We start from the raw sequence: 15,522 nt of genomic DNA on the forward strand, positions 1-15,522 counted from the left end.
GTGTGAAACCACCTTAACAAAGGTTGCGTTGCGAGAAGCCGACTCCAAGGTCGCCGTTCCACGCTTTTCGGATACTGATGGAAAGTCAATGGGCCCCCCTTTCGACCTCAAAATGTTTTACACTAAATCTTTCCTAACTCCTTCTCTCCTTGAACCCTGTCTTCGGAAGACGGGCATGTGATAGTCGTGATAACCCAAAGAATCTCTCTTTTCTTAGTATTACCTGAGAATGATCGGACGCCCGACAATACTCAGGTCGTGGAGTGAATTGGACAGTTTTGATGAGGGATTCACCGAACAAACTTCTTTCCCGCTGGAACTTTCAAATATATGACGAGTGGAGGAGAGTTTCAGCGAATGACCCTTCCATGAGGGATATACCTCTTGAGAATGATATGCCTAGAAATTAAATTTACACGCAGGAATTAGTAAAGGAATTAGTAAAATATTTGTTGAATTAAACGTTGTCTTAAACAGAATCAGTATAACCTTTGGAAAACGAGTTAACTGGCATCCATTGTAGTTAAATTTCTGCTTAAGCACATCTCTACGAGTCAAATAATTACATGGAATTTTGAAAATAGCCATCGTTTTACGATTAATGTGGTAATTAACTGTTGTCAATGTTCCTTATAAAAGCCACTCATTTAAATATGTAGATCAAATGTATTAATGATTGAATTTATGAGTTGCTGCCGGAAAAGTTTCAATGATATTTCAAAAAAATTCTTTAATCCGCAAAATACTAATGACCAGTTTAAAATATTTTCTACTCTTTTTATGAATTGTTTGAGGGTTTTGAAGTATATACATATTATTTTAAAATACACAGAAGAACCATAAGGCAAGTGTATTTGTGACTGCATCATGGAATCAGGCATTTTAAGGAAGATCTCATTATTCAGCGGCCAATTCAATAATGACTACTATTATTCTAAAATACTGCGTTTTTTTTAAGGATTCATAAGAGAAAATAAAACGTATTAAGTTTAAACCTATTCACCAATTACAGGGTATATATTTTCTGTCCCTCCCCGGACTACAACCTTGACGTGGTGGAAGGGCTTGTGCGTTCCGATGACCCCTAGAGCTGTGCTGGCGGGAGTAATACGAGGATCATCCGGAAAGTAGTACCCGTTCGTGCCGCATGAAGTGCTGACGATGCGAGTAGCCGCTGGACGAGGTCAGATAGCTTCAGTGGCTTGTCTGCCTTCTCTGAGCCAAGTTGCGTGACGCTAGCATTGCCTGTGTTGTTTCTGTGATTGTTTACAATGTTTAAAAAAATTGAGAACGCCGCCAGTTGTGAAGTGAGGGCAGTGATTAAATTCCTCAATGCAAGAAACGTTCGCCCATGTGATATTCATCGCCAATTAAAGGAGGTGTATGGAGACAATGTAATGGACGAGTCGTCTGTTCGGCGGTGGTGTCGCAACTTCAACATGGGGAGGGGGAACACACACGACGATGAGCGTTCGGAGAGACCGTCTGTCATTACAGACCAACTGGTGAGCTCAGTTGACGAATTCGTGAGGAACGATCGGCGCGTCACAATTGATGACATCTGTGAGCATTTTCCCAATGTTTCTCGAACAATTGTTCATGAAATTGTTAAACACCATCTGCATTATGCAAAAATTTGTGCAAGATGGGTCCCTCGCGTATCTCAATGAGCTGGCGGCGAAGGACTATGCAGCAGGAATACAGAAACTTGTCACACGTTATGACAAATGCCTTAATTTGCTTGGAGATTATGTTGAGAAGTAGTTTAAAGTATCCTCTTTCAAATAAATTTTTTTATGTTTGTTAATATTTACTTTTGTGTCTTTATTTCACGAACGGGTACTACTTTCCGGATGACCCTCGTAATTATTGCTCCTGGTAGGGTCACCCATGCCAGATAGGTCGAAGGTTAGGAGCCAGACGAAAGGTAGTCCACGCAGCGTCTGTTCCTCAGTGAGGCGGCTGCAATGGCGTCTGACCCCAGTGGGGCGGCCAGTAAGTGATGGTGTCACGTTAAAAACACTATTGAGGAAGGCAACGGGAAACCACCTCAATTATTTTTTGTTTGTTGTCTCAGGCGTAACTTTGTGGAATTTGCATAACATATTGAAATGTAATGAAATAATTGACTTTGTAATTCCACACACTTTATTTAAAAACACACGACCCAGGTTTCGACGTTGAACGTCATCATCAGGTGGTCCTCATAGAAGCACGCTGGCTATATATACCTTCTGATCATAGGAGGGGGGGGGTTGGTCAGAGAGGGAGGTCGGAGGGGTAAAAAAGGTTACAATGTAGCTGGGAAGAAAAGAGAATTACATTTTTGACTTAGAAGAGTGGTAGGTCTAGGAGTGGGGAGTGGGAGGGATACAAAATTTCGTTGGCAAGATCATCTTTCCAACGGACACATTTCAAAATTTCTAACTGCTCCAAAGCATCGAGCCTTTGACCTTTTTCTTCAAAATGAATAATTTTTGTCACAAAGTCACTTTTGTGATCACTTTCGATGAGGTGTTTTGCAAAGAGGGATGTTATGTTCTTATTTTTTACACATGTTTGGTGTTCTTTAATCCTTTCTTTAAATTTCCGTCCTGTTTGTCCAATATACTTTGTGCTACAATCCGAGCACTTTAACTCATACACTCCACTCCTCTCGTTTTCGGGGACTTTGTCTTTAGTGTGAGAGATCAGGTTCTTAAGGCATGAACGACTGTAAAAGGCACATTTAATTTTTTCTTTAGGTAAACTTTTAATTACTTTTTGAGAAATAGTCCCAAGATATAGTATTCTCCGCCATTTGGCAGTGGGATCTTTTACATGTTCGGGGTTGTAAATGTGGCTTAAGGCTATTTTTGTAAGTTTATTCCGGTAAAGTTTATTTATTAGATCTTCTGAATACCCATTGTTTACTGCTAACGTTTTAATTACATTAAGTTCCTTATTTACATTGAATTTTGACATAGGGATAGCGGTCAAACGGTGGATCATTGCATGAAATGCCGAAAGCTTTTGGGTGAAGCAATGCCTTGAAGAGGAATTAATTAATTGGTCTGTATACATTTCTTTCCTAAAAATGGAATACTGTAACCCATCTTTGTCTTTAGAAATGGATAGGTCGAGGAAATTCAGGGAACCTTTTTCCTCTTTTTCACACGTGAATTGTACATTAGAATTGATAGAATTTAGATGTGCTAGAAACTGATCTAGTTGCCTATCAGAACCTGTCCACACACAGAAGACATCGTCTACATATCTTAACCAACAAAATACATTATTAATGAGAGGGTAGGCTGAGGAGAACAAAACTTTTTCAAAATTGTCCATATACATATCGGCCAGGAGTGGGGACAAGGGCGAGCCCATGGCTAAACCATTGGGTTGTTGGAAATAGGTACCATTAAAAATGAAATAATTTTGGGAAACACACGTCTTAAGTAATGCACAAAGTTCACTTATAACTGGAACTGGGATGGATTTCCGGATGAGGATGTCTTCGGCAAGGTTCACCGCTTCCATGGGTGGCACGTTGGTGAAAAGGTTGCGTACATCAAAGGAAACAAGCATGCACTTTTTCGGGATGACCTTTTTCATAAGTTTGTTCACAAGGTCCAAGGAATTCACTACACCATATTCCGTGGAAAATTTGGAAACCTCCCTGAAGAGTACATTAAGCCTTTTCGCTAGTATGTGGTTGGGAGCTGACATATTTGATACTACAGGCCTGATCGGAATCCCATTTTTATGAACTTTAGGTAGCCCGAAAAACCGTGGTGCTGAGGGATTCATTTGCACTAGTTTCAACATTTCACAACTTTTGAATAACGTGTTACAAGATTTAATCACTTTCTTAATTTCTTGTTGAAACTTGGGGGTTGAGTCTGAACGAAGTACTTCAATGTTATTGTCCCTGATGAAGTCTTCGCATTTCGTGATGTAGGTATTTCGTTCTAATAAAACCACTGCGCTGCCTTTGTCTGCTTTCTGGATGATCAAATTTTTCTCTGTCACTGAATGTTTAATGGACTTTAAGGCCTCGTACTCGGTAGAATACTTCATCTTTTTTACTCCAAGTTTTTGTATCCCTCCCACACCCCACTCCTAGACCTACCACTCTTCTAAATCAAAAATGTAATTCTCTTTTCTTCCCAGCTACATTGTAACCTTTTTTACCCCTCCGACCTCCCTCTCTGACCAACCCCCCCCTCCTATGATCAGAAGGTATATATAGCCAGCGTGCTTCTATGAGGACCACCTGATGATGACGTTCAACGTCGAAACCTGGGTCGTGTGTTTTTAAATAAAGTGTGTGGAATTACAAAGTCAATTATTTCATTACATTTCAACACCTCAATTATCATTCCCTAGAAAAATATGATGGACAATAGAGATAATTTGAGTCCTGGCAACCACGGGGCTCGGCCCAATCGGCCGTGTGTCGTGCCCGGCAGCGGGGGAGGCAAGGCTTCCGCGGTCGTCATCCCACGAAACCCTTGCAAGGGAAAACCAGCAGCAGCAGGACAGAAGACGCAGGAGAAGAACACAAAATTAGTTAGAATAGGAACGTGGAATGTTAGGACAATGATGAGGACAGGGAAATTGGAGAATGTTAAGCGAGAGATGGAAAGGGGAAATATAGATATTTTAGGTCTATGCGAGGTGAGATGGAAAGATAGCGGGGATTACTGGAGTGATAAGTATAGAATAATATACAGCGGTGGGGACGAGAGCCAACGAGGGGTTGCCATAGTATTAAATGAAGAGGTAGGAAGAAGCGTAGTCAACATAGAGCAGGTAACGGATAGAATACTACTAGTGGAGATAAAAGCAGAACCGACGAACTTAGTCATTATTCAGGTATACATGCCACCGAGCAACCATAAGGAAGAAGAGGTCGATAAGATATACGATCAGTTAGAGGACATGATCGCGTGTGTTCCAGCAGGGAAACATTTGATAGTGATGGGGGATATGAATGCGACGGTAGGCGAAGGAAGAGATGGTGATGAGGTGGGCGACTACGGTTTAGGCACGAGGAATGACCGCGGGGAGAAAGCAGTTGAGTTCTGCAGGAGACAGGGGTTAGTCATCACCAACACTTGGTTTAGACACCACACAAGACGCAGGTATACATGGGAAATGCCAGGTGACACAGGAAGATATCAGCTAGATTATATCCTGGTTAGACACAGGTTTAGGAATAGTGTGATAAATTCCCACAGCTTTCCGGGAGCGGATGCGGACTCAGACAACAATTTAGTTGTTATGAAATGTAGCGTACGTTTCAAAAAGATAAGGCAGGGGCGGCGAGTTAGAAAATGGAATGTAGAAGCATTAAATGGGTTGAAAAGGAAGGAATACAAACAGGCGGTAGAGAAAATAATGGAGGATGGTAAAGGGCTTATTACTATCGAAGAAGAATGGGAAATGATCAAAAAAGGTTTGTCTAAAGCCGCAAAAGACACTATTGGAACCGTTAACGCTAAAAGGACTAGGAAACCATGGATCACGGATGAGATGATTACAAAGATGGATGAGCGGCGAAAATGGAAGAATATAAATACAGAATTAGGCAAAATGAAGTACAAAGAATTGAACAATAAATTGAGGCGGGCAACAAATAAGGCAAAAGACGCATGGTGGAAGACGCAGTGCGAGGATATGGAAAGTCTCCAGAGGAAGGGCGAAATCGGTGCGCTGTACAGCAAAGTTAAATCGTTATCGGGAAGTAAGAAAGGAAGAGCTATGCTAATAGTTAGAGATAAGGCGGGTAAGGTAATAGTTGACGCAGGAAAGATCCAAGAGAGATGGAAGGAGTATATAGAAGAACTGTATAGTAAAGAACTCAGACCAACACAGTTAGACATTGAAAAAGAAAATGACGTAGAGGAAGACAGCTTAGGTCCAGGCATACTAGACAATGAGATAAAAAGGGCATTAAGGGAGATGAAACTAAATAAGGCCGTGGGGGTAGATAACATTCCCGTGGAACTTTTAAAATGCTTAGGAAAATGTGGGAGGAAGAGGCTATATGGGCTGATCCGTAGCATTTATGAGGAGGGAATCTGGCCGGAAGACTTTGTGAGATCAGTTTTAGTTCCTATTCCGAAAAAGGTAAAGGCCACGTCATGTGAGGACTATAGGACAATTAGTTGGATATCCCACGCAGCTAAAGTTGTTCTCAGGATCATAAACAAAAGGATAGAGAGTAGGGCAAATGATTACTTAGGGGATGATCAGTTTGGGTTTAGGAAGGGGAGAGGTACGCGTGATGCCATTGCAGTAATGAGGTTATTAATCGAGAGGAATATAGAACACAACCAGGAGGTATTTGCCTGTTTCGTAGATTTCGAAAAAGCGTTTGATAGAGTGAATTGGGAAAAACTAATGAGTATATTGCAGAAAATAGGAATAGATTGGAGGGAAAGGAGGCTAATCCGCAAACTGTACATGTCTCAGACTGCTCAGGTGCGGGTGGGAAACGGGGAGTCAGGATGGGCAGTGTTAGGAAGGGGTGTAAGGCAGGGTTAGGGTTGCCCATTATCACCGTTGCTGTTCAACCTGTATGCAGAGGAAATGATCAAAGAGGCATGGGAGGAACTAGAGGTAGGAATGAAAGTGGGCGGGGAATTCGTAAAATAAGTTAGGTTTGCTGATGACCAAGCTTTAGTTTGTCAGTCAGCCAAGGGGCTGCAAGCATTGCTGAGTGAATTGGAAATTCAGTGCGACAGGTATGGGATGAGAATCAACATTAATAAAACAAAGGTTATGCGATTTTCTATAAAGAAAAAGGGCAAGCTTAACATTAAAATAGGAGGGCAAAAACTAGAGCAGGTAGAACAGTTTACGTATCTCGGTAGTGTTTTGGACCAACACGGTCAAAGTAGTAGGGACGTAAGGAGAAGAATTGCGCTAGGCAAAGAGGCTTTCACGAGGAGGAGGGAGTTGATGACGGGGACTTTGAGTAAGGATGTTAAGAAAAGACTCGTAAAAACTTTGATATGGAGCGTAGCTATGTACGGCGCGGAAACGTGGTCATTGAAGCCGGAGGATAGACGTAGACTGGAGGCTTTTGAAATGTGGGTCTGGAGAAGAATGGAGAAGGTGAAATGGACAGAGAAGAAAACAAATGAGGAAGTACTTGGTATGGTGGGCGAAGAGAGGGGTTTGTTGGGAGCAATCCTATGGAGGCAGGAAAAGTGGATGAAGGGGGTGTTGACCGGCAGTGGGATGTTGAAGACTGTGATAGAGGGTAGAATGTTGGGCAAAAGAGGAAAGGGAAGGAACAGGATGGGGATGTTTGACGGGATGAAGGGAGGAAGAAAGTACTCAGAGATGAAGAGGGACCTGGTGTAGAGTAGAATTTAGGGTTTTGTTTTGTTAGTAGTCACAAAATATTTGTTTGGTGGTTGTGTCCATCGAAAAACCTACCTTAACCGGTAGATAACCTTAAAAAAAAAAAAAAAAAAATATTTTCTGTAAAGTTTAATTTTGTACTCAACCATGCAAGGTAGTTATAGAATTGCATACAATATATCCTCGCACTTCGTCTTCCACAATGCTTATTTTGTTTTTTTTATCGATCTAAATTTATCATTTAACCATTTATTCATATACTAGTACATGTACTTTATTATCATTTGGGTGAAACAGGTATTTTCTATGTGTTTATATGTAAAAGGCTAAAACTTAATTGTTTTCGGATTATTCCTGATTACTGAAAATAAATAAAATATTCCTCGGGACTAAATTTTTCGTGTCAAACCTATAGAAAATACGGATACAAAGGTTTGTGAATGCGTTAGTGGAAGACATCGTATGCACGGGTAATCACTGGGTAGTTCAAAAGTGAAAATAAGAGCATAAAATAACGTTTACATTGGAAAATAAATCACATGATTCGTATTATGTTTGCGGCTTGATGTTAGAGGTCAGATGAAGGGTAAGAAAAAGTCCAGCTGGTTTACAAACGAGTAAATTACTGAATCGGAGCATATCGTCTCAATTGTTCTCCATTTCGAAAACATAATATAAATATATGAGAATGAAATATATAGATAAGCTTTCCTTATCACTTTTTACCATGCATAAAGTTAATATTGGATTGAAAATTAATATTCTAAAGTGAATCCACTATACGATTAGTTGGTTAGCTGAATACCATTTAAGTGTCATTTTTTACAAAATAATTTTTTATGAGATAGAATTTACTTGATTTACACTCTTTTGTTGAAATTCAAATGCATTGAACTACACTTTATTCAGGGATATCTATTTAAAAAAAATATAGTTGAATATATACTAATGCGTGTCGCCTACTAGTTCAACGGTCATGGTAGGCAAATATCCTTTTCTAAAGCATATGGTAGTATGTATAATGAACAAGCTTCCAACATCGAACCAGGCGTTTGAGTTTTGGGATTGGCATTGAGCTGCACTAGCTCAATTAGTGACTGAATGGTCATTTCCCAAGTCTCGGGTTTGCATTGCACAGTCTCTAAGAGATTTCACTAAGCCTCTCGTCTATTTATGTACCTCCATAAAATGCATTGCTTAAAAATAAACTAAGGAATACGGTAGTTTTTAAATTATTTCCTGATTTGCAATTTGTGAGTGAAACATCGTATGAATAAATTAATTTCAGTTCATCACTGTTTGCGGGAAATATTAATACGGGATAGCGGACAGGCAGTACGTTAACGAGAAGCAATACTTTTCCTATATATTCTGAAAATGATGCTAAAAATCTAATGCCTATATGTCCTCAGTAATTAATTATTTCGCATCGAGTTTCACAATTTGAAATAAGGATTTTTGTTTATCAGGGAGGTAAATAAAATGGAAATCAATTACTTTTTTAATTCAACTTGACATACACTCTTTTTTTTTCAAGTATACGAAGTCACTTCCCTGTACCATTTTTGAAACAATTAATATATGATAAATTCACTTTATTTGAATTTCAATATGGAACTTATGAGTTAAGATATTTAAATTTTTTAGCTTTAATTCATTTGACAAGCGTCAAGGCTCTTATAATTTCAAAAACTGCAGGATATGCCGCATTATTTATTTAGGCAGAGTTAGGCACCGATGTACACTGTGCAGTAATTAAAAAAAATATACACCTGTATCCCGTCGACCAGGATAATCATCCAGGCATTCAAAGGGAATGATTTTTACACGTTGAAATTCCTGAGTTTTTATTTACCTAGAGATAAGACATATTTGTGAAAAACTAAACACGTTAAAAATGAATTATTTCTATTGATTAATGCGGTTCGTCATTTTCCATCCCTTCCTCGTTGGCAAAGTTCTCATATCAATTAAAAGAACTGTAGAAGATGCCGCTACAGTACCATTATCGCAGCGATCCTATGATTTCGACCATAAACGTTTTCTTAAGTAAGTTGAGTTGATGGCACACAAAAATAATTTTGTTTTGTAATAAGGCTTTACAGCTTAGAACAGAATAATCGGTTTCGCGATATCAAATCAACTGGATTAGCTTCATTTCTAGATGGTTTGTCTTGAATATACGTACATTATGTATTACCAAAAGGTAGGCGTTATTCAATTTTACCTATGAGAATTAATTTTACTATGGAACGATTCCTTCCTATTTATACTTTGTTCGTTATGTGTAAAAACGTTAAAATGCACGTTGGTACAATGTAAAATAACAAAAAAAATAAAGAAAAAATCAGCATGCACATTAACCTCTATAGAATTTCAGTATCTATATCTCTCATAAATTAACGGTAAATTCCTTTGCGTGCCCACAACGTTATTTCCAAAAGGTCCACCTTTTCTTGGTCTCAGCTTTTGCTTTGTTCTTTAGATTAGGGAAATTGTCTTTCTCCACCTCTTTTGCGAGTGATTGAAACATCGAAAATATTCCAATGTATATATATATATATATATATATATATATATATATATATATATATATTCATTTTTTTGACATGGTGGCGTTTAAATCGACAAGGGAGATTTAAAACCTAATAAAATAAAAGAGATTGCTATCACATCTTAGACTCCTTACACGGAAAACGAGAAATAAAATATATTGCGTTTTGATATACTTATCGATTACTCGCCTCGCTTTCAAAGCACGCTCCGTTTGGGAGTTTTAACAAAAGCATGGGTCGGACATATTCTGGCGGATAAAGGCGACCCCGGTCAGGAAAATTCTATAACATAAATACATTAAATCAGACTCATTCTAATATAGTATTTAGCATTGTTAAGTTTTATTGCGGTAAGATACTATAGATTAATATTTGTAACTTGCGCGAAATCCCATCGGCCTAAACTGATGAGTTTGTTTCAACGTTTAATTGTTCATTGTGAATATAATTAATGTCAATTTTTAGAAAGTAATTTAAACAAACGAATTGTAATGTGATGAAGTTTGTTAGGATTCAGAAGCTTTTATTCAATTCAAAAAACGTTATTCTTTCAAAGTATCCAATCGCATAATAAACATACATCTTAATGTTACTTTCTTGTTCTCACAAGGGTGAGTGTAATTGGTAAAATACACTTAACTATTTTGGCAACTGAGAATAATTAACTGTCTTGGAACTTCTACTCAACGTCACTTCTACGTCAAATCTTGTAACACTAGTTTTTTCACAGGAGCGGAGAAATATATTTTTGTTGTGCCAAATGTAAACAGCTAAATCTCATTTGGCAAAGTAACTTTAATGAGATTATATCATATCTGTTAATATGACTCAAATGTGAGAGGAAGAGACCGAATACATAAACACTGCGTTTAATCTTAATAATCTTTAGTATCGTAAAAATCTGGATGATTATTCTGTATGCGGAAAACGATTATATTATTTGAATTCTGTATCGTAAGTGGGAGGCTTACTGTTTAGCGAATACGAAATTGCCGTAATATGACATCAAACCGCGATCCTTAAACTACAAAGGAACCAGGTGTCGGAAAAACCATTATCACTACGCACTGAAAGTTCCTCTGATTATCTAATTCCAATTTTTAATAACCTATTTATGAAATAAATTTTTTTAAGTTTATGGTGCTATTTTTACATATGAAGCAATATTAATTATATATGTCATTTGTTTCTGAAAAGAGGTGCTGGACAAGCTAACTTTAATAAGCCACACAGTCATGTGAGTAAAAACATTAGACTTAGTTTTCGTGTGGTTTGGTGTTACTTTGCGGAGTGAGGAGGAGCAGTGGAAAGATACCCGGCATCAGCATGCCAACTCATGTGTGATTTCACTCGGAGCTGCTCAGAGTGAATGATATGGGCTCTCATCACAACTTGCAATGCAGTAAGACAGTACCGACGGCAATATAGTTTAGCGACCGCCACTAAATGTCAACGCCACTGTACACAAGAGGGTAGTCAAGGCGCTGCGCTGGGCGGCTGTTAGTGTCAGTAGCTCCTCGTGGCGCCAAATGCATTGCATTATAGTGGAGAAATGACAACAGACCACTCGGGGGCGGCGAAGGAGATGTATTAAGCAAGAAATGATGTTGAGCTCTCACCGGAGTACTTGGGAGAAAACATTCTAGTTTTATGTTAGTGGATGTTAAACAATGTAGCTGTATAATATTATGTATGGCGACGTTTGATATGTTGGGAGGGTGGGTGAACGACTATTGAGACAATGTAAATAAGGGTAAGCGAAGCAATAGGAGTGAAGAGTAATAACCCTCAGCCAGTAGAGTAGAAGCATCAAAGGGTACCGTCCAAAGTTTTCATTAAGAGCATAGTGAGTCCACTCAGTCATGAGCAGTGCATGTGATGACCAGTAGAATCACAACTCCAACGCGCTTCCGGGTGCCCGAATGTTATTACCGAAATACATCGTCAAGAGAATGACTCAAGCATTCAGAAAGATTACTTGGGTGAATAACGAATATTCCCCAAAATTGCCTACCATCTCTTCATATAATTGGTATCTATATTATTTTCTTGATTCGCCTACTGCCAAAACTAAATCTTAATCGATAAATAAATGTTTTATGGACATGCATGAAGACATTAAAAAATTACCATCCCTCTCCATTACTCCTAGTATGTATTTCAAGACACGATTTCACGAGCTACTTCGGGATAAGGGAAACATTTTTTATCCACCCTGTGTTGGCATTATTCCAATGAATATGATTGGTTAGAGTGAATTACTAACTGTTGACCTAACATCCACCTGGAAATATTTGCACTAAGAAACGAAATGTCGTGTCTTAATGGGAACATACTCCAAGTCGTTTTCTGAATCTGTGCAGGCCATAGCGAAAATCTTGATTCGCATCCCTTCGCTGCCAATCGTCCAACTCCGACTTGGTGCACTCACCGAGATTGTGAGGTGAGAGACGGATGCAGGTTTCCAGTTCGTCGGCCGCATCACGAGGGTGAGGTCAGAGGGCACTTTCCTCCGCGGCAACTTCTCATCACGGTGCCGTCACACTGCGGCCTTGCCGCATTCCCTTTGCCGTCTTCATTTGTGAGATGGCAGAGATTTTCTGTGCTCCTGACATTTTTTACGCAAAGAACATGACAGGGCAAAGGCTGTAAAGAGATGGGCTGCTGTGCTGGAGCTCGGGTAGTGCATCATTTTCCAAAGGAAGTAATCGCCGTGATTGAGGAAGGGTTTCCGGAGATCCATCGACTAGGATCACAATTGGAGAGCCGTCGGAAAAAGGAGTGGCATATGCGGAATTGGAGATTGTAAGAGTGGTGATTGAAGATAGTAACCAGTATTGAGAACTTAAAGCAAATCAGTAACCTAGTTTTTTTGACTTATTCGGTTAATATCTTGCTTTAAGACCCCATTCTGGTAACGTTCCATTAAGAGACAGCGACCCGAAAGTTCAACTGATGCTTGGAGAAAGCTAGAACACCAAATCCTTAAGAAAATATTTGAAAATTGACCACATTAGTTACATTATTGCTGACCTCGGAATTATAAAATAAATTACTAATCAAACTTCTCAAGGTTTTGAACTGTTCAGTGTTAAGGTTTAGTTAGTAATTCGCAACCATGCATAAAGCCTTCCTGAGTACGAACAAAAACCTAATTTAACTTAAAAAATATTTGTTTTAAGGCTGAAGACATCACGTTATCGTAGTGGTTTAATGCCCTCAACTTTTAATCACCTTACTGACGTCCCTTCACATGTCATTATGTCATTGGTTTTCGCTTCCATTTGTGCTCTCCTAGAACTCAGTATTTGGACATTTAGATTTATGTTATCTTTTGAGGTTAATCCCTCTGATCGCGAAGTGAAACCAAGTATTACGGTGAAGTGTATAAAGGATGATATCAATTGTTAAATTAACTGAGGCAGGTGACAGGATATCGGCAACGCACCTTCATTTCCCATGCCGTCTTAGTGATCAGTTTTATTACATTTTACTCTTGTATTCCTACCTCTCTGCTTGAACTCGATTTAAATATCTAGCTGGTGATTTAAATTGAACTTTGTAGTTTTATTTAAATATTTGGCTATATCATAATTGTTTAAATCCGTTAATCCGCCAGTATTTAAGCTAGGTTTGAAATAAAACAAATTATTTCTCGCCCGTTTTCATTTTCTCAAAATTTCTCATAGCTGAATGAAATGTTACCTACAGTAAGAGATTGATAATTAACCCTTGGTTTAAAAAATAACATATATTTTAACCATTTTATGCGGTGCCTTGCACATCTTTATCTTTCCGCTGGTAAATTCAAGTCAAATTTTGTCAGCTCCAACTAGTAAATACTTCATAACTACCCAGCTCGATAATATTATTTGGTTGGGTGAATTCTTCTCGGGTCTTCCACCGGGTCAATGGCTCCATAGCTGCCGACGTTTCGCCGGGAAAGCACCAGATCTTTCATATTATTTGGTGTTTAATATTCTGGCTAGGTAAAATTCAATATTTTCAAGTGATGCAATGATAAATTTTCAACTCTCTGGCCGTCTATAAATTCTCATCGTAAAGTTAATTTTTCACTTAATTGAAACCTATTTGAACATGCATGTGCATAAACACCTTGGGTTCAAGGAACCTCATTCTGCGTTTGCCTGCGAAAATAATTAGCTTGTGCGCTATAAATGAACAAGTTATGTTTTATGCAACGGCCAATTTTAATTACTATCGATCGAGAAAAAAGGAAAACTAACAATGATTAGACACATTGAAAGGTTGAAGATGGTTTTCATGAGAAATAGATGTATTGGCTCTATCCGAGTGAAAGAAATTACTTGGGATGCAAACGAAGGGGGGGAGAGGGTTGTAGGGAGGTGACGAAGGGAACCCGGATGAATCCATTTGATTATGTGTCGTCGCCTGGGTCAAGCAAAGGCGGCCATTATGTCTTTCGGTCCGACAGAGCAGTGGAGGTGCTACAACATAGATCTCTGGCGCTCCCTCCCCATTCAACAGACATCCTGTTTGCTGACGCAAGAAGAGGCCGACGCAGGCTGCTCTTTTCACTTAGGAACGAGGCAATGGGAGACCTGGTCACTCCATTAGTTGCCTCATGGCAGATTCTAGGGCTTAAAAAACAAAGTTTCTTTCCGTCCAGGAAACAAAAGAATCCGTCTGAATAGGCGAGGATCCATCGATTGGTTAGATGCCCTAGCCCCGCCGTCTCCATCCCCCACTTCAGCCGGCGATTTCTATCCTCTCTTTTTCCTTACTTTTTTCCTACTCCTATTAACTCCACCCTTATCCCTACTATCAGTTCCCCGACGGCAAAGTATCCTTCCTTTCGATACCTACTCCTTCCTCCACCTGTTTTCAATTATTTCCCCGCACACCTCAAACGCCTCTCGCTTTTCTTTATTCATACAGTTTGCCCTCCGAACGTCCTCTTTCACCCTCTCTTACCTTTCTATTTCCTTCTCTTTTACTATCGTATATCAATAAATTATCAATTTTATTTTTTTAATACATACGAGTAAAAGGCTTTTTAAGTAGGATCCGAATTTTAAAAAATATATAAATTTTTATCTCTTAAGTTAGCAAAATAAAATATTTATTTTGATATCAAATCTCGATGATCCAGATATTTAATGAGTAGGTTATGGTAAAATAGGCGATTAAATGATTATTTGACAGAGAATCATATTAACCAATCGTTTTTCATGGTGCCCCCTTCTTTTAGCGTTTTCACTTGTTTCCCCTATCACGCTTCCCGTTATTGCGGCTTTATCAGTGCTTTTACGACGAAGGGAAATGCTGAAAAAGACTTTATAAATAGAATGTTACCTGTAAAGCATGTATTGTGATAATGTGGCACGCTTTTCAAGATGAATACATCATTGCTCAAAACCAAATAAAGGCAATGTACTTTTATCGTTTATTCGCTTTGTTGAATCATCAACAGCTACATGGATCCATGCCTTAGCCAGCGTGATGTGTATTGATTGTTTTTTATGTTTAATTTGCGTTTTATAAATAGTAATTAGGTCCTTGATTTAAGTTTTTTCAAGAAAATGAATCAGGAATAAGGAATAGAAAAAAATATTTTCACAATAGTCGA

Source organism: Hetaerina americana, unplaced genomic scaffold, assembly GCF_022747635.1.
Source record: "Hetaerina americana unplaced genomic scaffold, ioHetAmer1.1.p SCAF_6, whole genome shotgun sequence".
Lineage (NCBI taxonomy): Eukaryota > Metazoa > Arthropoda > Insecta > Odonata > Calopterygidae > Hetaerina > Hetaerina americana.